Source organism: Stenella coeruleoalba, assembly GCF_951394435.1.
Source record: "Stenella coeruleoalba genome assembly, contig: scaffold_29, whole genome shotgun sequence".
NCBI classification, from domain to species: Eukaryota; Metazoa; Chordata; class Mammalia; order Artiodactyla; family Delphinidae; genus Stenella; species Stenella coeruleoalba.
In genome coordinates, this window is record NW_027645960.1 from 3,360,649 (window position 1) to 3,387,123 (window position 26,475).

Genomic DNA, 26,475 nt, shown 5'->3' on the forward strand with positions numbered 1-26,475 from the left:
GAGGCAGAACGTCCACAATGATGCACTTGGCCAAAAAGGGCGTATGCGTTTTTTCCTGAATATATTCAGGAAAAAACGCATACGCCCTTTTTGGCCAACCAAGCAAGCTTGCAAAGGAAATCTGCACTACAATGAAGTCTCACTCCCCCCGGTCAAAAGGGTCATCTGAAAAAAGTGTAAAATCCAGAAAGGCAGGACAGGCCATGGAGAACTGGGAGCCTTGTTATGCTGATGGGCGGGATGTAAATTGCCAACAGACACTCCGGAGAAGTGTATGGTGTTTCCTGAAACATCTAAAAAACAAAGCAACAGAACCTAGGGCACTTCCACTTATGGTCCTATAGCTTAGGGAAATTAAAATCAAAAAGACACAGCCACCCCAAAGTTTGGGACGCCTCCGTTTACAAGAACCTCGTTTACAGTACAAGTTCAATATCACAGAAAGTGAAAAATGGATAAAGAACTTGTGGTACTTACGTACAATGCAGTATCACTCAGCAATGAAATCTATGTCATCAGGCCCGTAGCAGCATAATGAGTGGATTCAGGTACGATGATTCTAACTGAAATAAGTCACACAGAAAAAGAAACATCATAAGATATCACTAATACACGGAATGTAAACTTGGCTACACAGGAACTGCATTCCAAAACAGAACAGGGTCTCAAATTTAGAAAACCAACTTATGCTTGCTTAAGGGGAAAGGTGAGTTGGGGTGCTGCATAAAACCAGAGATTGAAATGAGCACAGATAAAGTTCCTTAAGCCAAATATGGAATAGACAAGAGCTACTCCTTGCTCAACGAAATGGACTCAGAACCCCATATTAAACGTCTAAGAATGCACCTGACTAGTAACTATCTAAAAACCTATGGATTGCTATGTCTCCGAAAGAGAATCAAGCATGTGTACAGGGGCATAAACGCAGCAGTGATAGGATTGGAGAGGTTCGGTGAGCAAATGAAGACCCTTTGAAGTCATATTGCATGGTACCCATTCCACGGGTTTCAACTACCCAGGTTTTAGGTATTCTTCCTTCAGCTAAAACATGCATGTGGAACCCAGAGTATGATCAACCATGTGATCGGGAGACGTGTTCAAATATGTCTCAGTTTTCCTCCCCTGGTACTCGGGTGCAACATTCCAGACGCTTTACTAACACTCTCCCCACTTGGAGAGTCAGCGCCTTTAACCTCCTGTTTGGCACAGTTTGCAATTTCTGTGGAAGATGAACAGGAATAGCGAGAACCAATGAGAGGCTAGCTGGAGGTGTCTGGACGGGCAAATTTAACTCTCATTTCCCACCAGGAAGAGGAAATAACCAAAGGCTCAGCGTGCCGTACCGGAACCAGATTAGGGCCTGAAGCCATCCTGCGGTGTTGCGGCCAGCTCAAAAGAAAGCGAGTTGAAGAAAGGAGCTCAGGGGCACTGTAATTCACAAACCTGCAGAGTTATAAATGACAGCTATCGTCCAAAAATAGACTGAAGTAAGGCTGCCAAGAGGACTTGAAAGCGGGGCAGAATTGCAGGAAACCGATTTCAGGAGGTAGACTGGAATTGCATTGAAAGCATAGGAAAAGAGGCAGAACGTCCACAATGATGCACTTGGCCAAAAAGGGCGTATGCGTGTTTTCCTGAACATATTCAGGAAAAAACGCATACGCCGTTTTTGGCCAACCAAGCAAGCTTGCAAAGGAAATCTGCACTACAATGAAGTCTCACTTCCCCCCGGTCAAAAGGGCCATCTGAAAAAAGTGTAAAATCCAGAAAGGCAGGACAGGCCATGGAGAACTGGGAGCCTTGTTATGCTGAAGGGCGGGATGTAAATTGCCAACAGACACTCGGGAGAAGTGTATGGTGTTTCCTGAAACATCTAAAAAACAAAGCAACAGAACCTAGGACACTTCCACTTATGGTCCTATAGCTTAGGGAAATTAAAATCAAAAAGACACAGCCACCCCAAAGTTTGGGACGCCTCCGTTTACAAGAACCTCGTTTACCGTACAAGTTCAATATCGCAGAAACTGAAAAATGGATAAAGAACTTGTGGTACTTACGTACAATGCAGTATCACTCAGCAATGAAATCTGTGTCATCAGGCCCGTAGCAGCATAATGAGTGGATTCAGGTACGATGATTCTAACTGAAATAAGTCACACAGAAAAAGAAACATCATAAGATATCACTAATACATGGAATGTAAACTTGGCTACACAGGAACTGCATTCCAAAACAGAACAGGGTCTCAAATTTAGAAAACCAACTTATGCTTGCTTAAGGGGAAAGGTGAGTTGGGGTGCTGCATAAAACCAGAGATTGAAATGAGCACAGATAAAGTTCCTTAAGCCAAATATGGAATAGACAAGAGCTACTCCTTGCTCAACGAAATGCACTCAACACCCCATATTAAACGCCTAAGAATGTACGTGACTAGTAAGTATCTTAAAACCTATCGATTGCTATGTCTCCAAAAGAGAATCAAGCGTGTGTACAGGGGCATAAACGCAGCAGTGATAGGATTGGAGAGGTTCGGTGAGCAAATGAAGACCCTTTGAAGTCATATTGCATGGTACCCATTACACGGGTCTCAACTCTCCAGGTTTAAGGTATTCTTCCTTCAGCTAAAATATGCATGTGGAACCCAGAGTATGATCAACCATGTGAACGGGAGACGTGTTCAAATATGTCTCAGTTTTCCTCCCCTGGTACTCGGGTGCAACATTCCAGACGCTTTACTCACACTCTCCCGACTTGGAGAGTCAGTCCCTTTAACCTCCTGTTTGGCCCAGTTTGCAATTTCTGCGGAAGATGAACAGGAATAGCGAGAACAAATGAGAGGCTAGCTGGAGGTGTCTGGACGGGCAAATTGAACTCTCAATTCCCACCAGGAGGAGGAAATAACCAAAGGCTCAGCGTACCGTGCCAGAACCAGATTAGGGCCTGAAGCCATCCTGCGGTGTTGCGGCCAGTTCACAAGAAAGCGAGTTGAAGAAAGGAGCTCAGGGGCACTGTAATTCACAAACCTGCAGAGTTATAAATGACAGCTATCGTCCAAAAATAGACTGAAGTGAGGCTGCCAAGAGGACTTGAAAGCGGGGCAGAATTGCAGGAAACCGATTTCAGGAGGTAGACTGGAATTGCATTGAAAGCATAGGAAAAGAGGCAGAACGTCCACAATGATGCACTTGGCCAAAAAGGGCGTATGCGTTTTTTCCTGAATATATTCAGGAAAAAACGCATACGCCCTTTTTGGCCAACCAAGCAAGCTTGCAAAGGAAATCTGCACTACAATGAAGTCTCACTTCCCCCCGGTCAAAAGGGCCATCTGAAAAAAGTGTAAAATCCAGAAAGGCAGGACAGGCCATGGAGAACTGGGAGCCTTGTTATGCTGATGGGCGGGATGTAAATTGCCAACAGACACTCGGGAGAAGTGTATGGAGTTTCCTGAAACATCTAAAAAACAAAGCAACAGAGCCTAGGGCACTGCCACTTATGGTCCTATAGCTTAGGGAAATTAAAATCAAAAAGACACAGCCACCCCAAAGTTTGGGACGCCTCCGTTTACAAGAACCTCGTTTACCGTACAAGTTCAATATCACAGAAAGTGAAAAATGGATAAAGAACTTGTGGTACTTACGTACAATGCAGTATCACTCAGCAATGAAATCTATGTCATCAGGCCCGTAGCAGCATAATGAGTGGATTCAGGTACGATGATTCTAACTGAAATAAGTCACACAGAAAAAGAAACATCATAAGATATCACTAATACACGGAATGTAAACTTGGCTACACAGGAACTGCATTCCAAAACAGAACAGGGTCTCAAATTTAGAAAACCAACTTATGCTTGCTTAAGGGGAAAGGTGAGTTGGGGTGCTGCATAAAACCAGAGATTGAAATGAGCACAGATAAAGTTCCTTAAGCCAAATATGGAATAGACAAGAGCTACTCCTTGCTCAACGAAATGCACTCAAAACCCCACATTAAACGCCTAAGAATGTACCTGACTAGTAAGTATCTTAAAACCTATGGATTGCTATGTCTCCAAAAGAGAATCAAACTTGTGTACAGGGGCATAAACGCAGCAGTGATAGGATTGGAGAGGTTCGGTGAGCAAATGAAGACCCTTTGAAGTCATATTGCATGGTACCCATTACACGGGTCTCAACTCTCCAGGTTTAAGGTATTCTTCCTTCAGCTAAAACATGCATGTGGAACCCAGAGTATGATCAACCATGTGAACGGGAGACGTGTTCAAATATGTCTCAGTTTTCCTCCCCTGGTACTCGGGTGCAACATTCCAGACGCTTTACTAACACTCTCCCCACTTGGAGAGTCAGTCCCTTTAACCTCCTGTTTGGCCCAGTTTGCAATTTCTGCGGAAGATGAACAGGAATAGGGAGAACCAATGAGAGACTAGCTGGAGGTGTCTGGATGGGCAAATTTAACTCTCATTTCCCACCAGGAAGAGGAAATAACCAAAGGCTCAGCGTGCCGTGCCGGAACCAGATTAGGGCCTGAAGCCATCCTGCGGTGTTGTGGCCAGCTCACAAGAAAGCGAGTTTAAGAAAGGAGCTCAGGGGCACTGTAATTCACAAACCTGCAGAGTTATAAATGACAGCTATCGTCCAAAAATAGACTGAAGTAAGGCTGCCAAGAGGACTTGAAAGCGGGGCAGAATTGCAGGAAACCGATTTCAGGAGGTAGACTGGAATTGCATTGAAAGCATAGGAAAAGAGGCAGAACGTCCACAATGATGCACTTGGCTAAAAAGGGCGTACGCGTTTTTTCCTGAATATATTCAGGAAAAAAGGCATACGCCCTTTTTGGCCAACCAAGCAAACTTGCAAAGGAAATCTGCAGTACAATGAAGTCTCACTGCCCCCTGGTCAAAAGGGCCATCTGAAAAAAGTGTAAAATCCAGAAAGGCAGGACAGGCCATGGAGAACTGGGAGCCTTGTTATGCTGATGGGCGGGATGTAAATTGCCAACAGACACTCGGGAGAAGTGTATGGTGTTTCCTGAAACATCTAAAAAACAAAGCAACAGAGCTAGGGCACTTCCACTTATGGTCCTATAGCTTAGGGAAATTAAAATCAAAAAGACACAGCCACCCCAAAGTTTGGGACGCCTCTGTTTACAAGAACCTCGTTTACCGTACAAGTTCAATATCACAGAAAGTGAAAAATGGATAAAGAACTTGTGGTACTTACGTACAATGCAGTATCACTCAGCAATGAAATCTATGTCATCAGGCCCGCGGCAGCATAATGAGTGGATTCAGGTACGATGATTCTAACTGAAATAAGTCACACAGAAAAAGAAACATCATAAGATATCAGTAATACACGGAATGTAAACTTGGCTACACAGGAACTGAATTACAGAACAGAACAGGGTCTCAAATTTAGAAAACCAACTTATGCTTGCTTAAGGGGAAAGGTGAGTTGGGGTGCTGCATAAAACCAGAGATTGAAATGAGCACAGATAAAGTTCCTTAAGCCAAATATGGAATAGACAAGAGCTACTCCTTGCTCAACGAAATGGACTCAACACCCCATATTAAACGCCTAAGAATGTACCTGACTAGTAAGTATCTTAAAACCTATGGATTGCTATGTCTCCAAAAGGGAATCAAGCGTGTGTACAGGGGCATAAACGCAGCAGTGATAGGATTGGAGAGGTTCGGTGAGCAAATGAAGACCCTTTGAAGTCATATTGCATGGTACCCATTCCACGGGTCTCAACTCTGCAGGTTTCAGGTATTCTTCCTTCAGCTAAAACATGCATGTGGAACCCAGAGTATGATCAACTGTGTGAACGGGAGACGTGTTCAAATATGTCTCAGTTTTCTTCCCCTGGTACTCTGGTGCAACATTCCAGATGCTTTATTAACACTCTCCCCACTTGGAGAGTCAGCACCCTTAACCTCCTGTTTGGCCCAGTTTGCAATTTCTGCGGAAGATGAACAGGAATAGGGAGAACCAATGGGAGACTAGCTGGAGGTGTCTGGACGGGCAAATTTAACTCTCATTTCCCACCAGGAAGAGGAATTAACCAAAGGCTCAGCGTGCCGTGCCGGAACCAGATTAGGGCCTGAAGCCATCCTGCGGTGTTGCGGCCAGGTCACAAGAAAGCGAGTTGAAGAAAGGAGCTCAGGGGCACTGTAATTCACAAACCTGCAGAGTTATAAATGACAGCTATCGTCCAAAAATAGACTGAAGTAAGGCTGCCAAGAGGACTTGAAAGCAGGGCAGAATTGCAGGAAACCGATTTCAGGAGGTAGACTGGAATTGCATTGAAAGCATAGGAAAAGAGGCAGAACGTCCACAATGATGGACTTGGCAAAAAGGGCGTATGCGTTTTTTCCTGAATATATTCAGGAAAAAACGCATACGCCCTTTTTGGCCAACCAAGCAAGCTTGCAAAGGAAATCTGCACTACAAAGAAGTCTCACTTCCCCCCGGTCAAAAGGGCCATCTGAAAAAGGTGTAAAATCCAGAAAGGCAGGACAGGCCATGGAGAACTGGGAGCCTTGTTATGCTGATGGGCGGGATGTAAATTGTCAACAGACACTCCTGAGAAGTGTATGGTGTTTCCTGAAACATCTAAAAAGTAAAGCAACAGAGCCTAGGGCACTTCCACTTATGGTCCTATAGCTTAGGGAAATTAAAATCAAAAAGACACAGCCACCCCAAAGTTTGGGACTCCTCTGTTTACAAGAACCTCGTTTACAGTACAAGTTCAACATCGCAGAAAGTGAAAAATGGATAAAGAAGTTGTGGTATTTACTTACAAAGCAATATCACTCAGCAATGAAATCTGTGTCATCAGGCCCTTAGCAGCACAATGAGTGGATTCAGGTGTGATGATTCTAACTGAAATAAGTCACACAGAAAAAGAAACATCATAAGATATCAGTAATACATGGAATGTAAACTTGGCTACACAGGAACTGAATTACAGAACAGAACAGGGTCTCAAATTTAGAAAACCAACTTATGCTTGCTTAAGGGGAAAGGTGAGTTGGGGTGCTGCATAAAACCAGAGATTGAAATGAGCACAGATAAAGTTCCTTAAGCCAAATATGGAATAGACAAGAGCTACTCCTTGCTCAACGAAATGGACTCAACACCGCATATTAAACGCCTAAGAATGTACCTGACTTGTAAGTATCTTAAAACCTACGGATTGCTATGTCTCCGAAAGAGAATCAAGCATGTGTACAGGGGCATAAACGCAGCAGTGATAGGATTGGAGAGGTTTGGTGAGCAACTGAAGACCCTTTGAAGTCATATTGCATGGTACCCATTCCACGGGTTTCAACTACCCAGGTTTAAGGTATTCTTCCTTCAGCTAAAACATGCATGTGGAACCTAGAGTATGATCAACCATGTGATCGGGAGACGTGTTCAAATATGTCTCAGTTTTCGTCCCCTGGTACTCGGGTGCAACATTCCAGACGCTTTACTAACACTCTCCCGACTTGGAGAGTCAGTCCCTTTAACCTCCTGTTTGGCCCAGTTTGCAATTTCTGCGGAAGATGAACAGGAATAGCGAGAACCAATGAGAGACTAGCTGGAGGTGTCTGGACAGGCAAATTTAACTCTCATTTCCCACCAGGAAGAGGAATTAACCAAAGGCTCAGTGTGCCGTGCCAGAACCAGATTAGGGCCTGAAGCCATCCTGCGGTGTTGCGGCCAGGTCACAAGAAAGCGAGTTGAAGAAAGGAGCTCAGGGGCACTGTAATTCACAAACCTGCAGAGTTATAAATGACAGCTATCGTCCAAAAATAGACTGAAGTAAGGCTGCCAAGAGGACTTGAAAGCGGGGCAGAATTGCAGGAAACCGATTTCAGGAGGTAGACTGGAATTGCATTGAAAGCATAGGAAAAGAGGCAGAACGTCCACAATGATGCACTTGGCCAAAAAGGGCGTATGCGTTTTTTCCTGAATATATTCAGGAAAAAACGCATACGCCCTTTTTGGCCAACCAAGCAAGCTTGCAAAGGAAATCTGCACTACAATGAAGTCTCACTTCCCCACGGTCAAAAGGGCCATCTGAAAAAAGTGTAAAATCCAGAAAGGCAGGACAGGCCATGGAGAACTGGGAGCCTTGTTATGCTGATGGGCGGGATGTAAATTGCCAACAGACACTCGGGAGAAGTGTATGGTGTTTCCTGAAACATCTAAAAAACAAAGCAACAGAACCTAGGGCACTTCCACTTATGGTCCTATAGCTTAGGGAAATTAAAATCAAAAAGACACAGCCACCCCAAAGTTTGGAACGGCTCTGTTTACAAGAACCTCGTTTACAGTACAAGTTCAACATCGCAGAAAGTGAAAAATGGATAAAGAAGTTGTGGTATTTACTTACAAAGCAATATCACTCAGCAATGAAATCTGTGTCATCAGGCCCTTAGCAGCACAATGAGTGGATTCAGGTATGATGATTCTAACTGAAATAAGTCACACAGAAAAAGAAACATCATAAGATATCAGTAATACATGGAATGTAAACTTGGCTACACAGGAACTGAATTACAGAACACAACAGGGTCTCAAATTTAGAAAACCAACTTATGCTTGCTTAAGGGTAAAGGTGAGTTGGGGTGCTGCATAAAACCAGAGATTGAAATGAGCACAGATAAAGTTCCTTAAGTCAAATATGGAATAGACAAGAGCTACTCCTTGCTCAACGAAATGGACTCAACACCGCATATTAAACGCCTAAGAATGTACCTGACTAGTAAGTATCTTAAAACCTATGGATTGCTATGTCTCCGAAAGAGAATCAAGCATGTGTACAGGGGCATAAACGCAGCAGTGATAGGATTGGAGAGGTTCGGTGAGCAAATGAAGACCCTTTGAAGTCATATTGCATGGTACCCATTCCACGGGTCTTCACTCTCCAGGTTTAAGGTATTCTTCCTTCAGCTAAAACATGCATGTGGAACCCAAGTATGATCAACCATGTGAACGGGAGACGTGTTCAAATATGTCTCAGTTTTCCTCCCCTGGTACTCGGGTGCAACATTCCAGACGCTTTACTAACACTCTCCCCACTTGGAGAGTCAGCGCCTTTAACCTCCTGTTTGGCCCAGTTTGCAATTTCTGCGGAAGATGAACAGGAATGGCGAGAACCAATGAGAGACTGGCTGGAGGTGTCTGGACGGGCAAATTTAACTCTCATTTCCCACCAGGAAGAGGAATTAACCAAAGGCTCAGCATGCCGGGCCGGAACCAGATTAGGGCCTGAAGCCATCCTGCGGTGTTGCAGCCAGGTCACAAGAAAGCGAGTTGAAGAAAGGAGCTCAGGGGCACTGTAATTCACAAACCTGCAGAGTTATAAATGACAGCTATCGTCCAAAAATAGACTGAAGTAAGGCTGCCAAGAGGACTTGAAAGCGGGGCAGAAATGCAGGAAACCGATTTCAGGAGGTAGACTGGAATTGCATTGAAAGCATAGGAAAAGAGGCAGAACGTCCACAATGATGCACTTGGCCAAAAAGGGCGTATGCGTTTTTTCCTGAATATATTCAGGAAAAAACGCATACGCCCTTTTTGGCCAACCAAGCAAGCTTGCAAAGGAAATCTGCACTACAATGAAGTCTCACTTCCCCCCGGTCAAAAGGGCCATCTGAAAAAAGTGTAAAATCCAGAAAGGCAGGACAGGCCATGGAGAACTGGGAGCCTTGTTATGCTGATGGGCGGGATGTAAATTGCCAACAGACACTCGGGAGAAGTGTATGGTGTTTCCTGAAACATCTAAAAAACAAAGCAACAGAGCCTAGGGCAGTTCCACTTATGGTCCTATAGCTTAGGGAAATTAAAATCAAAAAGACACAGCCAACCCAAAGTTTGGGACGCCTCTGTTTACAAGAACCTCGTTTACAGTACAAGTTCAACATCGCAGAAAGTGAAAAATGGATAAAGAAGTTGTGGTATTTACTTACAAAGCAATATCACTCAGCAATGAAATCTATGTCATCAGGCCTTTAGCAGCACAATGAGTGGATTCAGGTATGATGATTCTAACTGAAATAAGTCACACAGAAAAAGAAACATCATAAGATATCAGTAATACACGGAATGTAAAGTTGGCTACACAGGAACTGAATTACAGAACAGAACAGGGTCACAAATTTAGAAAACCAACTTATGCTTGCTTAAGGGGAAAGGTGAGTTGGGGTGCTGCATAAAACCAGAGATTGAAATGAGCACAGATAAAGTTCCTTAAGCCAAATATGGAATAGACAAGAGCTACTCCTTGCTCAATGAAATGGACTCAACACCGCATATTAAACGCCTAAGAATGTACCTGACTAGTAAGTATCTTAAAACCTATGGATTGCTATGTCTCCGAAAGGAAATCAAGCGTGTGTACAGGGGCATAAACGCAGCAGTGATAGGATTGGAGAGGTTCGGTGAGCAAATGAAGACACTTTGAAGTCATATTGCATGGTACCCATTACACGGGTCTCAACTCTCCAGGTTTAAGGTATTCTTCCTTCAGCTAAAACATGCATGTGGAACCCAAGTATGATCAACCATGTGAACGGGAGACGTGTTCAAATATGTCTCAGTTTTCGTACCCTGGTACTCGGGTGCAACATTCCAGACGCTTTACTAACACTCTCCCCACTTGGAGAGTCAGCGCCTTTAACCTCCTGTTTGGCCCAGTTTGCAATTTCTGCAGAAGATGAACAGGAATAGCGAGAACCAATGAGAGGCTAGCTGGAGGTGTCTGGACGGGCAAATTTAACTCTCATTTCCCACCAGGAAGAGGAAATAACCAAAGGCTTAGCGTGCCGTGCCGGAACCAGATTAGGGCCTGAAGCCATCCTGCGGTGTTTCCGCCAGCTCAAAAGAAAGCGAGTTGAAGAAAGGAGCTCAGGGGCACTGTAATTCACAAACCTGCAGAGTTATAAATGACAGCTATCGTCCAAAAATAGACTGAAGTAAGGCTGCCAAGAGGACTTAAAAGCGGGGCAGAATTGCAGGAAACCGATTTCAGGAGGTAGACTGGAATTGCATTGAAAGCATAGGAAAAGAGGCAGAACGTCCACAATGATGCACTTGGCCAAAAAGGGCGTATGCGTTTTTTCCTGAATATATTCAGGAAAAAACGCATACGCACTTTTTGGCCAACCAAGCAAGCTTGCAAAGGAAATCTGCACTACAATGAAGTCTCACTTCCCCCCGGTCAAAAGGGCCATCTGAAAAAAGTGTAAAATCCAGAAAGGCAGGACAGGCCATGGAGAACTGGGAGCCTTGTTATGCTGATGGGCGGGATGTAAATTGCCAACAGACATTCGGGAGAAGTGTATGGTGTTTCCTGAAACATCTAAAAAACAAAGCAACAGAGCCTAGGGCAATGCCACTTATGGTCCTATAGCTTAGGGAAATTAAAATCAAAAAGACACAGCCACCCCAAAGTTTGGGACGCCTCTGTTTACAAGAACCTCGTTTACAATACAAGTTCAACATCGCAGAAAGTGAAAAATGGATAAAGAAGTTGTGGTATTTACTTACAAAGCAATATCACCAAGCAATGAAATCTGTGTCATCAGGCCCTTAGCAGCACAATGAGTGGATTCAGGTATGATGATTCTAACTGAAATAAGTCACACAGAAAAAGAAACATCATAAGATATCAGTAATACACGGAATGTAAACTTGGCTACACAGGAAATGAATTACAGAACAGAACAGGGTCTCAAATTTAGAAAACCAACTTATGCTTGCTTAAGGGGAAAGGTGAGTTGGGGTGCTGCATAAAACCAGAGATTGATATGAGCACAGATAAAGTTCCTTAAGCCAAATATGGAATAGACAAGAGCTACTCCTTGCTCAACGAAATGGACTCAACACCCCATATTAAACGCCTAAGAATGTACCTGACTAGTAAGTATCTTAAAACCTATGGATTGCTATGTCTCCGAAAGAGAATCAAGCATGTGTACAGGGGCATAAACGCAGCAGTGATAGGATTGGAGAGGTTCGGTGAGCAAATGAAGACCCTTTGAAGTCATATTGCATGGTACCCATTCCACGGGTTTCAACTACCCAGGTTTCAGGTATTCTTCCTTCAGCTAAAACATGCATGTGGAACCTAGAGTATGATCAACCAAGTGATCGGGAGACGTGTTCAAATATGTCTCAGTTTTCCTCCCCTAGTACTCGGGTGCAACATTCCAGACGCTTTAGTAACACTCTCCCGACTTGGAGAGTCAGTCCCTTTAACCTCCTGTTTGGCCAAGTTTGCAATTTCTGTGGAAGATGAACAGGAATAGCGAGAACCAATGAGAGACTAGCTGGAGGTGTCTGGATGGGCAAATTTAACTCTCATTTCCCACCAGGAAGAGGAATTAACCAAAGGCTCCGCGTGCCGTTACAGAACCAGATTAGGGCCTGAAGACATCCTGCGGTGTTGCGGCCAGGTCACAAGAAAGCGAGTTGAAGAATGGAGCTCAGGGGCACTGTAATTCACAAACCTGCAGAGTTATAAATGACAGCTATCGTCCAAAAATAGACTGAAGTAAGGCTGCCAAGAGGACTTGAAAGCGGGGCAGAATTACAGGAAACCGATTTCAGGAGGTAGACTGGAATTGCATTGAAAGCATAGGAAAAGAGGCAGAACGTCCACAATGATGCACTTGGCCAAAAAGGGCGTATGCGTTTTTTCCTGAATATATTCAGGAAAAAACGCATACGCCCTTTTTGGCCAACCAAGCAAACTTGCAAAGGAAATCTGCACTACAATGAAGTCTCACTTCCCCCCGGTCAAAAGGGCCATCTGAAAAAAGTGTAAAATCCAGAAAGGCAGGACAGGCCATGGAGAACTGGGAGCCTTGTTATGCTGATGGGCGGGATGTAAATTGCCAACAGACACTCGGGAGAAGTGTATGGTGTTTCCTGAAACATCTAAAAAACAAAGCAACAGAGCCTAGGGCACTTCCACTTATGGTCCTATAGCTTAGGGAAATTAAAATCAAAAAGACACAGCCACCCCAAAGTTTGGGACGCCTCCGTTTACAAGAACCTCGTTTACCGTACAAGTTCAATATCACAGAAAGTGAAAAATGGATAAAGAACTTGTGGTACTTACGTACAATGCAGTATCACTCAGCAATGAAATCTATGTCATCAGGCCCGTAGCAGCATAATGAGTGGATTCAGGTACGATGATTCTAACTGAAATAAGTCACACAGAAAAAGAAACATCATAAGATATCACTAATACACGGAATGTAAACTTGGCTACACAGGAACTGAATTACAGAACAGAACAGGGTCTCAAATTTAGAAAACCAACTTATGCTTGCTTAAGGGGAAAGGTGAGTTGGGGTGCTGCATAAAACCAGAGATTGAAATGAGCACAGATAAAGTTCCTTAAGCCAAATATGGAATAGACAAGAGCTACTCCTTGCTCAACGAAATGGACTCAACACCGCATATTAAATGCCTAAGAATGTACCTGACTAGTAAGTATCTTAAAACCTATGGATTGCTATGTCTCCGAAAGAGAATCAAGCATGTGTACAGGGGCATAAACACAGCAGTGATAGGATTGGAGAGGTTCGGTGAGCAAATGAAGACCCTTTGAAGTCATATTGCATGGTACCCATTCCACGGGTTTCAACTACCCAGGTTTTAGGTATTCTTCCTTCAGCTAAAACATGCATGTGGAACCCAGAGTATGATCAACCATGTGATCGGGAGACGTGTTCAAATATGTCTCAGTTTTCCTCCCCTGGTACTCGGGTGCAACATTCCAGACGCTTTACTAACACTCTCCCGACTTGGAGAGTCAGTCCCTTTAACCTCCTGTTTGGCCCAGTTTGCAATTTCTGTGGAAGATGAACAGGAATAGCGAGAACCAATGAGAGACTAGCTGGAGTTGTCTGGATGGGCAAATTTAACTCTCATTTCCCACCAGGAAGAGGAATTAACCAAAGGCTCAGCGTGCCGTGCCGGAACCAGATTAGGGCCTGAAGCCATCCTGCGGTGTTGCGGCCAGCTCAAAAGAAAGCGAGTTGAAGAAAGGAGCTCAGGGGCACTGTAATTCACAAACCTGCAGAGTTATAAATGACAGCTATCGTCCAAAAATAGACTGAAGTAAGGCTGCCAAGAGGACTTGAAAGCGGGGCAGAATTGCAGGAAACCGATTTCAGGAGGTAGACTGGAATTGCATTGAAAGCATAGGAAAAGAGGCAGAACGTCCACAATGATGCACTTGGCCAAAAAGGGCGTATGCGTTTTTTCCTGAATATATTCAGGAAAAAACGCATACGCCCTTTTTGGCCAACCAAGCAAGCTTGCAAAGGAAATCTGCACTACAATGAAGTCTCACTTCCCCCCGGTCAAAAGGGCCATCTGAAAAAAGTGTAAAATCCAGAAAGGCAGGACAGGCCATGGAGAACTGGGAGCCTTGTTATGCTGATGGGCGGGATGTAAATTACCAACAGACACTCAGGAGAAGTGTATGGTGTTTCCTGAAACATCTAAAAAACAAAGCAACAGAACCTAGGGCACTTCCACTTATGGTCCTATAGATTAGGGAAATTAAAATCAAAAAGACACAGCCACCCTAAAGTTTGGAACGGCTCTGTTTATGAGAACCTCGTTTACAGTACAAGTTCAACATCGCAGAAAGTGAAAAATGGATAAAGAAGTTGTGGTATTCACTTACAAAGCAATATCACTCAGCAATGAAATCTATGTCATCAGGCCCTTAGCAGCACAATGAGTGGATTCAGGTATGATGATTCTAACTGAAATAAGTCACACAGAAAAAGAAACATCATAAGATATCAGTAATACACGGAATGTAAACTTGGCTACACAGGAACTGAATTACAGAACAGAACAGGGTCTCAAATTTAGAAAACCAACTTATGCTTGCTTAAGGGGAAAGGTGAGTTGGGGTGCTGCATAAAACCAGAGATTGAAATGAGCACAGATAAAGTTCCTTAAGTCAAATATGGAATAGACAAGAGCTACTCCTTGCTCAACGAAATGGACTCAACACCGCATATTAAACGCCTAAGAATGTACCTGACTAGTAAGTATCTTAAAACCTATGGATTGCTATGTCTCCGAAAGAGAATCAAGCATGTGTACAGGGGCATAAACGCAGCAGTGATAGGATTGGAGAGGTTCGGTGAGCAAATGAAGACCCTTTGAAGTCATATTGCATGGTACCCATTCCACGGGTCTTCACTCTCCAGGTTTAAGGTATTCTTCCTTCAGCTAAAACATGCATGTGGAACCCAAGTATGATCAACCATGTGAACGGGAGACGTGTTCAAATATGTCTCAGTTTTCCTCCCCTGGTACTCGGGTGCAACATTCCAGACGCTTTACTAACACTCTCCCCACTTGGAGAGTCAGTCCCTTTAACCTCCTGTTTGGCCCAGTTTGCAATTTCTGAGGAAGATGAACAGGAATGGCGAGAACCAATGAGAGACTGGCTGGAGGTGTCTGGACGGGCAAATTTAACTCTCATTTCCCACCAGGAAGAGGAATTAACCAAAGGCTCAGCATGCCGTGCCGGAACCAGATTAGGGCCTGAAGCCATCCTGCGGTGTTGCGGCCAGGTCACAAGAAAGCGAGTTGAAGAAAGGAGCTCAGGGGCACTGTAATTCACAAACCTGCAGAGTTATAAATGACAGCTATCGTCCAAAAATAGACTGAAGTAAGGCTGCCAAGAGGACTTGAAAGCGGGGCAGAAATGCAGGAAACCGATTTCAGGAGGTAGACTGGAATTGCATTGAAAGCATAGGAAAAGAGGCAGAACGTCCACAATGATGCACTTGGCCAAAAAGGGCGTATGCGTTTTTTCCTGAATATATTCAGGAAAAAACGCATACGCCCTTTTTGGCCAACCAAGCAAGCTTGCAAAGGAAATCTGCACTACAATGAAGTCTCACTTCCCCCCGGTCAAAAGGGCCATCTGAAAAAAGTGTAAAATCCAGAAAGGCAGGACAGGCCATGGAGAACTGGGAGCCTTGTTATGCTGATGGACGGGATGTAAATTGCCAACAACCACTCGGGAGAAGTGTATGGTGTTTCCTGAAACATCTAAAAAACAAAGCAACAGAGCCTAGGGCAGTTCCACTTATGGTCCTATAGCTTAGGGAAATTAAAATCAAAAAGACACAGCCACCCCAAAGTTTGGGACGCCTCTGTTTACAAGAACCTCGTTTACAGTACAAGTTCAACATCGCAGAAAGTGAAAAATGGATAAAGAAGTTGTGGTATTTACTTACAAAGCAATATCACTCAGCAATGAAATCTATGTCATCAGGCCTTTAGCAGCACAATGAGTGGATTCAGGTATGATGATTCTAACTGAAATAAGTCACACAGAAAAAGAAACATCATAAGATATCAGTAATACACGGAATGTAAAGTTGGCTACACAGGAACTGAATTACAGAACAGAACAGGGTCACAAATTTAGAAAACCAACTTATGCTTGCTTAAGGGGAAAGGTGAGTTGGGGTGCTGCATAAAACCAGAGATTGAAATGAGCACAGATAAAGTTCCTTAAGCCAAATATGGAATAGACAAGAGCTACTCCTTGCTCAATGAAATGGACTCAACACCGCATATTAAACGCCTAAGAATGTACCTGACTAGTAAGTATCTTAAAACCTATGGATTGCTATGTCTCCGAAAGGAAATCAAGCGTGTGTACAGGGGCATAAACGCAGCAGTGATAGGATTGGAGAGGTTCGGTGAGCAAATGAAGACACTTTGAAGTCATATTGCATGGTACCCATTACACGGGTCTCAACTCTCCAGGTTTAAGGTATTCTTCCTTCAGCTAAAACATGCATGTGGAACCCAAGTATGATCAACCATGTGAACGGGAGACGTGTTCAAATATGTCTCAGTTTTCGTACCCTGGTACTCGGGTGCAACATTCCAGACGCTTTACTAACACTCTCCCCACTTGGAGAGTCAGCGCCTTTAACCTCCTGTTTGGTCCAGTTTGCAATTTCTGCAGAAGATGAACAGGAATAGCGAGAACCAATGAGAGGCTAGCTGGAGGTGTCTGGACGGGCAAATTTAACTCTCATTTCCCACCAGGAAGAGGAAATAACCAAAGGCTTAGCGTGCCATGCCGGAACCAGATTAGGGCCTGAAGCCATCCTGCGGTGTTTCCGCCAGCTCAAAAGAAAGCAAGTTGAAGAAAGGAGCTCAGGGGCACTGTAATTCACAAACCTGCAGAGTTATAAATGACAGCTATCGTCCAAAAATAGACTGAAGTAAGGCTGCCAAGAGGACTTGAAAGCGGGGCAGAATTGCAGGAAACCGATTTCAGGAGGTAGACTGGAATTGCATTGAAAGCATAGGAAAAGAGGCAGAACGTCCACAATGATGCACTTGGCCAAAAAGGGCGTATGCGTTTTTTCCTGAATATATTCAGGAAAAAACGCATACGCTCTTTTTGGCCAACCAAGCAAGCTTGCAAAGGAAATCTGCACTACAATGAAGTCTCACTTCCCCCCGGTCAAAAGGGCCATCTGAAAAAAGTGTAAAATCCAGAAAGGCAGGACAGGCCATGGAGAACTGGGAGCCTTGTTATGCTGATGGGCGGGATGTAAATTGCCAACAGACACTCGGGAGAAGTGTATGGTGTTTCCTGAAACATCTAAAAAACAAAGCAACAGAGCCTAGGGCACTGCCACTTATGGTCCTATAGCTTAGGGAAATTAAAATCAAAAAGACACAGCCACCCCAAAGTTTGGGACGCCTCTGTTTACAAGAACATCGTTTACAGTACAAGTTCAACATCGCAGAAAGTGAAAAATGGATAAAGAAGTTGTGGTATTTACTTACAAAGCAATATCACTCAGCAATGAAATCTGTGTCATCAGGCCCTTAGCAGCACAATGAGTGGATTCAGGTATGATGATTCTAACTGAAATAAGTCACACAGAAAAAGAAACATCATAAGATATCAGTAATACACGGAATGTAAACTTGGCTACACAGGAACTGAATTACAGAACAGAACAAGGTCTCAAATTTAGAAAACCAACTTATGCTTGCTTAAGGGGAAAGGTGAGTTGGGGTGCTGCATAAAACCAGAGATTGAAATGAGCACAGATAAAGTTCCTTAAGCCAAATATGGAATAGACAAGAGCTACTCCTTGCTCAACGAAATGGACTCAACACCGCATATTAAACGCCTAAGAATGTACCTGACTAGTAAGTATCTTAAAACCTATGGATTGCTATGTCTCCGAAAGAGAATCAAGCATGTGTACAGGGGCATAAACGCAGCAGTGATAGGATTGGAGATGTTCGGTGAGCAAATGAAGACCCTTTGAAGTCATATTGCATGGTACCCATTCCACGGGTTTCAACTACCCAGGTTTAAGGTATTCTTCCTTCAGCTAAAACATGCATGTGGAACCTAGAGTATGATCAACCATGTGATCGGGAGACGTGTTCAAATATGTCTCAGTTTTCGTACCCTGGTACTCGGGTGCAACATTCCAGATGCTTTACTAACACTCTCCCCACTTGGAGAGTCAGTCCCTTTAACCTCCTGTTTGGCCCAGTTTGCAATTTCTGTGGAAGATGAACAGGAATAGCGAGAACCAATGAGAGACTGGCTGGAGGTGTCTGAACGGGCAAATTTAACTCTCATTTCCCACCAGGAAGAGGAATTAACCAAAGGCTCAGCGTGCCGTGCCAGAACCAGATTAGGGCCTGAAGCCATCCTGCGGTGTTGCGGCCAGCTCAGAAGAAAGCGAGTTGAAGAAAGGAGCTCAGGGGCACTGTAATTCACAAACCTGCAGAGTTATAAATGACAGCTATCGTCCAAAAATAGACTGAAGTAAGGCTGCCAAGAGGACTTGAAAGCGGGGCAGAATTGCAGGAACCCGATTTCAGGAGGTAGACTGGAATTGCATTGAAAGCATAGGAAAAGAGGCAGAACGTCCAAAATGATGCACTTGGCCAAAAAGGGCGTATGCGTTTTTTCCTGAATATATTCAGGAAAAAACGCATACGCACTTTTTGGCCAACCAAGCAAGCTTGCAAAGGAAATCTGCACTACAATGAAGTCTCACTTCCCCCCGGTCAAAAGGGCCATCTGAAAAAAGTGTAAAATCCAGAAAGGCAGGACAGGCCATGGAGAACTGGGAGCCTTGTTATGCTGATGGGCGGGATGTAAATTGCCAACAGACACTCGGGAGAAGTGTATGGTGTTTCCTGAAACATCTAAAAAACAAAGCAACAGAGCCTAGGGCAATGCCACTTATGGTCCTATAGCTTAGGGAAATTAAAATCAAAAAGACACAGCCACCCCAAAGTTTGGGACGCCTCTGTTTACAAGAACCTCGTTTACAGTACAAGTTCAACATCGCAGAAAGTGAAAAATGGATAAAGAAGTTGTGGTATTTACTTACAAAGCAATATCACCAAGCAATGAAATCTATGTCATCAGGCCCTTAGCAGCACAATGAGTGGATTCAGGTATGATGATTCTAACTGAAATAAGTCACACAGAAAAAGAAACATCATAAGATATCAGTAATACACGGAATGTAAACTTGGCTACACAGGAAATGAATTACAGAACAGAACAGGGTCTCAAATTTAGAAAACCAACTTATGCTTGCTTAAGGGGAAAGGTGAGTTGGGGTGCTGCATAAAACCAGAGATTGATATGAGCACAGATAAAGTTCCTTAAGCCAAATATAGAATAGACAAGAGCTACTCCTTGCTCAACGAAATGGACTCAACACCCCATATTAAACGCCTAAGAATGTACCTGACTAGTAAGTATCTTAAAACCTATGGATTGCTATGTCTCCGAAAGAGAATCAAGCATGTGTACAGGGGCATAAACGCAGCAGTGATAGGATTGGAGAGGTTCGGTGAGCAAATGAAGACCCTTTGAAGTCATATTGCATGGTACCCATTCCACGGGTTTCAACTACCCAGGTTTAAGGTATTCTTCCTTCAGCTAAAACATGCATGTGGAACCTAGAGTATGATCAACCAAGTGATCGGGAGACGTGTTCAAATATGTCTCAGTTTTCCTCCCCTAGTACTCGGGTGCAACATTCCAGACGCTTTACTAACACTCTCCCGACTTGGAGAGTCAGTCCCTTTAACCTCCTGTTTGGCCAAGTTTGCAATTTCTGTGGAAGATGAACAGGAATAGCGAGAACCAATGAGAGACTAGCTGGAGGTGTCTGGATGGGCAAATTTAACTCTCATTTCCCACCAGGAAGAGGAATTAACCAAAGGCTCCGCGTGCCGTTACAGAACCAGATTAGGGCCTGAAGACATCCTGCGGTGTTGCGGCCAGGTCACAAGAAAGCGAGTTGAAGAATGGAGCTCAGGGGCACTGTAATTCACAAACCTGCAGAGTTATAAATGACAGCTATCGTCCAAAAATAGACTGAAGTAAGGCTGCCAAGAGGACTTGAAAGCGGGGCAGAATTACAGGAAACCGATTTCAGGAGGTAGACTGGAATTGCATTGAAAGCATAGGAAAAGAGGCAGAACGTCCACAATGATGCACTTGGCCAAAAAGGGCGTATGCGTTTTTTCCTGAATATATTCAGGAAAAAACGCATACGCCCTTTTTGGCCAACCAAGCAAACTTGCAAAGGAAATCTGCACTACAATGAAGTCTCACTTCCCCCCGGTCAAAAGGGCCATCTGAAAAAAGTGTAAAATCCAGAAAGGCAGGACAGGCCATGGAGAACTGGGAGCCTTGTTATGCTGATGGGCGGGATGTAAATTGCCAACAGACACTCAGGAGAAGTGTATGGTGTTTCCTGAAACATCTAAAAAACAAAGCAACAGAGCCTAGGGCACTTCCACTTATGGTCCTATAGCTTAGGGAAATTAAAATCAAAAAGACACAGCCACCCCAAAGTTTGGGACGCCTCCGTTTACAAGAACCTCGTTTACCGTACAAGTTCAATATCACAGAAAGTGAAAAATGGATAAAGAACTTGTGGTACTTACGTACAATGCAGTATCACTCAGCAATGAAATCTATGTCATCAGGCCCGTAGCAGCATAATGAGTGGATTCAGGTACGATGATTCTAACTGAAATAAGTCACACAGAAAAAGAAACATCATAAGATATCACTAATACACGGAATGTAAACTTGGCTACACAGGAACTGAATTACAGAACAGAACAGGGTCTCAAATTTAGAAAACCAACTTATGCTTGCTTAAGGGGAAAGGTGAGTTGGGGTGCTGCATAAAACCAGAGATTGAAATGAGCACAGATAAAGTTCCTTAAGCCAAATATGGAATAGACAAGAGCTACTCCTTGCTCAACGAAATGGACTCAACACCGCATATTAAATGCCTAAGAATGTACCTGACTAGTAAGTATCTTAAAACCTATGGATTGCTATGTCTCCGAAAGAGAATCAAGCATGTGTACAGGGGCATAAACACAGCAGTGATAGGATTGGAGATGTTCGGTGAGCAAATGAAGACCCTTTGAAGTCATATTGCATGGTACCCTTTACACGGGTCTCAACTCTCCAGGTTTAAGGTATTCTTCCTTCAGCTAAAACATGCATGTGGAACCCAGAGTATGATCAACCATGTGATCGGGAGACGTGTTCAAATATGTCTCAGTTTTCCTCCCCTGGTACTCGGGTGCAACATTCCAGACGCTTTACTAACACTCTCCCGACTTGGAGAGTCAGTCCCTTTAACCTCCTGTTTGGCCCAGTTTGCAATTTCTGTGGAAGATGAACAGGAATAGCGAGAACCAATGAGAGACTAGCTGGAGTTGTCTGGATGGGCAAATTTAACTCTCATTTCCCACCAGGAAGAGGAATTAACCAAAGGCTCAGCGTGCCGTGCCGGAACCAGATTAGGGCCTGAAGCCATCCTGCGGTGTTGCGGCCAGCTCAAAAGAAAGCGAGTTGAAGAAAGGAGCTCAGGGGCACTGTAATTCACAAACATGCAGAGTTATAAATGACAGCTATCGTCCAAAAATAGACTGAAGTAAGGCTGCCAAGAGGACTTGAAAGCGGGGCAGAATTGCAGGAAACCGATTTCAGGAGGTAGACTGGAATTGCATTGAAAGCATAGGAAAAGAGGCAGAACGTCCACAATGATGCACTTGGCCAAAAAGGGCGTATGCGTTTTTTCCTGAATATATTCAGGAAAAAACGCATACGCCCTTTTTGGCCAACCAAGCAAGCTTGCAAAGGAAATCTGCACTACAATGAAGTCTCACTTCCCCCCGGCCAAAAGGGCCATCTGAAAAAAGTGTAAAATCCAGAAAGGCAGGACAGGCCATGGAGAACTGGGAGCCTTGTTATGCTGATGGGCGGGATGTAAATTACCAACAGACACTCAGGAGAAGTGTATGGTGTTTCCTGAAACATCTAAAAAACAAAGCAACAGAACCTAGGGCACTGCCACTTATGGTCCTATAGCTTAGGGAAATTAAAATCAAAAAGACACAGCCACCCTAAAGTTTGGAACGGCTCTGTTTATGAGAACCTCGTTTACAGTACAAGTTCAACATCGCAGAAAGTGAAAAATGGATAAAGAAGTTGTGGTATTCACTTACAAAGCAATATCACTCAGCAATGAAATCTATGTCATCAGGCCCTTAGCAGCACAATGAGTGGATTCAGGTATGATGATTCTAACTGAAATAAGTCACACAGAAAAAGAAACATCATAAGATATCAGTAATACACGGAATGGAAACTTGGCTACACAGGAAATGAATTACAGAACAGAACAGGGTCTCAAATTTAGAAAACCAACTTATGCTTGCTTAAGGGGAAAGGTGAGTTGGGGTGCTGCATAAAACCAGAGATTGAAATGAGCACAGATAAAGTTCCTTAAGCCAAATATGGAATAGACAAGAGCTACTCCTTGCTCAACGAAATGGACTCAACACCGCATATTAAACGCCTAAGAATGTACCTGACTAGTAAGTATCTTAAAACCTATGGATTGCTATGTCTCTGAAAGAGAATCAAGCATGTGTACAGGGGCATAAACGCAGCAGTGATAGGATTGGAGAGGTTCGGTGAGCAAATGAAGACCCTTTGAAGTCATATTGCATGGTACCCATTCCACGGGTTTCAACTACCCAGGTTTTAGGTATTCTTCCTTCAGCTAAAACATGCATGTGGAACCCAGAGTATGATCAACCATGTGATCGGGAGACGTGTTCAAATATGTCTCAGTTTTCGTACCCTGGTACTCGGGTGCAACATTCCAGACGCTTTACTAACACTCTCCCCACTTGGAGAGTCAGTCCCTTTAACCTCCTGTTTGGCCCAGTTTGCAATTTCTGTGGAAGATGAACAGGAATAGCGAGAACCAATGAGAGACTAGCTGGAGGTGTCTGGATGGGCAAATTTAACTCTCATTTCCCACCAGGAAGAGGAATTAACCAAAGGCTCAGCGTGCCGTGCCAGAACCAGATTAGGGCCTGAAGACATCCTGCGGTGTTGCGGCCAGGTCACAAGAAAGCGAGTTGAAGAAAGGAGATCAGGGGCACTGTAATTCACAAACCTGCAGAGTTATAAATGACAGCTATCGTCCAAAAATAGACTGAATTAAGGCTGCCAAGAGGACTTGAAAGCGGGGCAGAATTACAGGAAACCGATTTCAGGAGGTAGACTGGAATTGCATTGAAAGCATAGGAAAAGAGGCAGAACGTCCACAATGATGCACTTGGCCAAAAAGGGCGTATGCGTTTTTTCCTGAATATATTCAGGAAAAAATGCATACGCCCTTTTTGGCCAACCAAGCAAACTTGCAAAGGAAATCTGCACTACAATGAAGTCTCACTTCCCCCCGGTCAAAAGGGCCATCTGAAAAAAGTGTAAAATCCAGAAAGGCAGGACAGGCCATGGAGAACTGGGAGCCTTGTTATGCTGATGGGCGGGATGTAAATTGCCAACAGACACTCAGGAGAAGTGTATGGTGTTTCCTGAAACATCTAAAAAACAAAGCAACAGAGCCTAGGGCACTTCCACTTATGGTCCTATAGCTTAGGGAAATTAAAATCAAAAAGACACAACCACCCCAAAGTTTGGGACGCCTCCGTTTACAAGAACCTCGTTTACCGTACAAGTTCAATATCACAGAAAGTGAAAAATGGATAAAGAACTTGTGGTACTTACGTACAATACAGTATCACTCAGCAATGAAATCTATGTCATCAGGCCCGTAGCAGCATAATGAGTGGATTCAGGTACGATGATTCTAACTGAAATAAGTCACACAGAAAAAGAAACATCATAAGATATCACTAATACACGGAATGTATACTTGGCTACACAGGAACTGCATTCTAAAACAGAACAGGGTCTCAAATTTAGAAAACCAACTTATGCTTGCTTAAGGGGAAAAGTGAGTTGGGGTGCTGCATAAAACCAGAGATTGAAATGAGCACAGATAAAGTTCCTTAAGCCAAATATGGAATAGACAAGAGCTACTCCTTGCTCAACGAAATGGACTCAACACCGCATATTAAACGCCTAAGAATGTACCTGACTAGTAAGTATCTTAAAACCTATGGATTGCTATGTCTCTGAAAGAGAATCAAGCATGTGTACAGGGGCATAAACGCAGCAGTGATAGGATTGGAGAGGTTCGGTGAGCAAATGAAGACCCTTTGAAGTCATATTGCATGGTACCCATTCCACGGGTTTCAACTACCCAGGTTTTAGGTATTCTTCCTTCAGCTAAAACATGCATGTGGAACCCAGAGTATGATCAACCATGTGATCGGGAGACGTGTTCAAATATGTCTCAGTTTTCGTACCCTGGTACTCGGGTGCAACATTCCAGACGCTTTACTAACACTCTCCCGACTTGGAGAGTCAGTCCCTTTAACCTCCTGTTTGGCCCAGTTTGCAATTTCTGTGGAAGATGAACAGGAATAGCGAGAACCAATGAGAGACTAGCTGGTGGTGTCTGGATGGGCAAATTTAACTCTCATTTCCCACCAGGAAGAGGAATTAACCAAAGGCTCAGCGTGCCGTGCCAGAACCAGATTAGGGCCTGAAGACATCCTGCGGTGTTGCGGCCAGGTCACAAGAAAGCGAGTTGAAGAAAGGAGCTCAGGGGCACTGTAATTCACAAACCTGCAGAGTTATAAATGACAGCTATCATCCAAAAATAGACTGAAGTAAGGCTGCCAAGAGGACTTGAAAGCGGGGCAGAATTACAGGAAACCGATTTCAGGAGGTAGACTGGAATTGCATTGAAAGCATAGGAAAAGAGGCAGAACGTCCACAATGATGCACTTGGCCAAAAAGGGCGTATGCGTTTTTTCCTGAATATATTCAGGAAAAAACGCATACGCCCTTTTTGGCCAACCAAGCAAACTTGCAAAGGAAATCTGCACTACAATGAAGTCTCACTTCCCCCCGGTCAAAAGGGCCATCTGAAAAAAGTGTAAAATCCAGAAAGGCAGGACAGGCCATGGAGAACTGGGAGCCTTGTTATGCTGATGGGCGGGATGTAAATTGCCAACAGACACTCAGGAGAAGTGTATGGTGTTTCCTGAAACATCTAAAAAACAAAGCAACAGAGCCTAGGGCACTTCCACTTATGGTCCTATAGCTTAGGGAAATTAAAATCAAAAAGACACAACCACCCCAAAGTTTGGGACGCCTCCGTTTACAAGAACCTCGTTTACCGTACAAGTTCAATATCACAGAAAGTGAAAAATGGATAAAGAACTTGTGGTACTTACGTACAATGCAGTATCACTCAGCAATGAAATCTATGTCATCAGGCCCGTAGCAGCATAATGAGTGGATTCAGGTACGATGATTCTAACTGAAATAAGTCACACAGAAAAAGAAACATCATAAGATATCACTAATACACGGAATGTATACTTGGCAACACAGGAACTGCATTCCAAAACAGAACAGGGTCTCAAATTTAGAAAACCAACTTATGCTTGCTTAAGGGGAAAAGTGAGTTGGGGTGCTGCATAAAACCAGAGATTGAAATGAGCACAGATAAAGTTCCTTAAGCCAAATATGGAATAGACAAGAGCTACTCCTTGCTCAACGAAATGGACTCAACACCGCATATTAAACGCCTAAGAATGTACCTGACTAGTAAGTATCTTAAAACCTATGGATTGCTATGTCTCTGAAAGAGAATCAAGCATGTGTACAGGGGCATAAACGCAGCAGTGATAGGATTGGAGAGGTTCGGTGAGCAAATGAAGACCCTTTGAAGTCATATTGCATGGTACCTATTACACGGGTCTCAACTCTCCAGGTTTAAGGTATTCTTCCTTCAGCTAAAACATGCATGTGGAACCCAGAGTATGATCAACCATGTGAACGGGAGACGTGTTCAAATATGTCTCAGTTTTCCTACCCTGGTACTCGGGTGCAACATTCCAGACACTTTACTAACACTCTCCCGACTTGGAGAGTCAGTCCCTTTAACCTCCTGTT

The 26,475-nt window shown here is 43.8% G+C and overlaps 1 long non-coding RNA gene across 16 annotated transcripts in view; it reads right to left on the reverse strand.

Annotated features, from left to right (window-relative positions):
- The window catches only part of LOC307181435, a 2,786,049-nt gene extending 2,761,811 nt beyond the window's left edge, over positions 1-24,238 (reverse strand). For all 16 annotated transcript variants that reach the window (XR_013826763.1, XR_013826764.1, XR_013826765.1 and 13 more), the window contains exon 1: positions 24,172-24,238. This is a non-coding gene — a long non-coding RNA (uncharacterized lncRNA). The remainder of the gene's footprint in view (positions 1-24,171) is intronic.
- Positions 24,239-26,475: the final 2,237 nt, after the last annotated feature.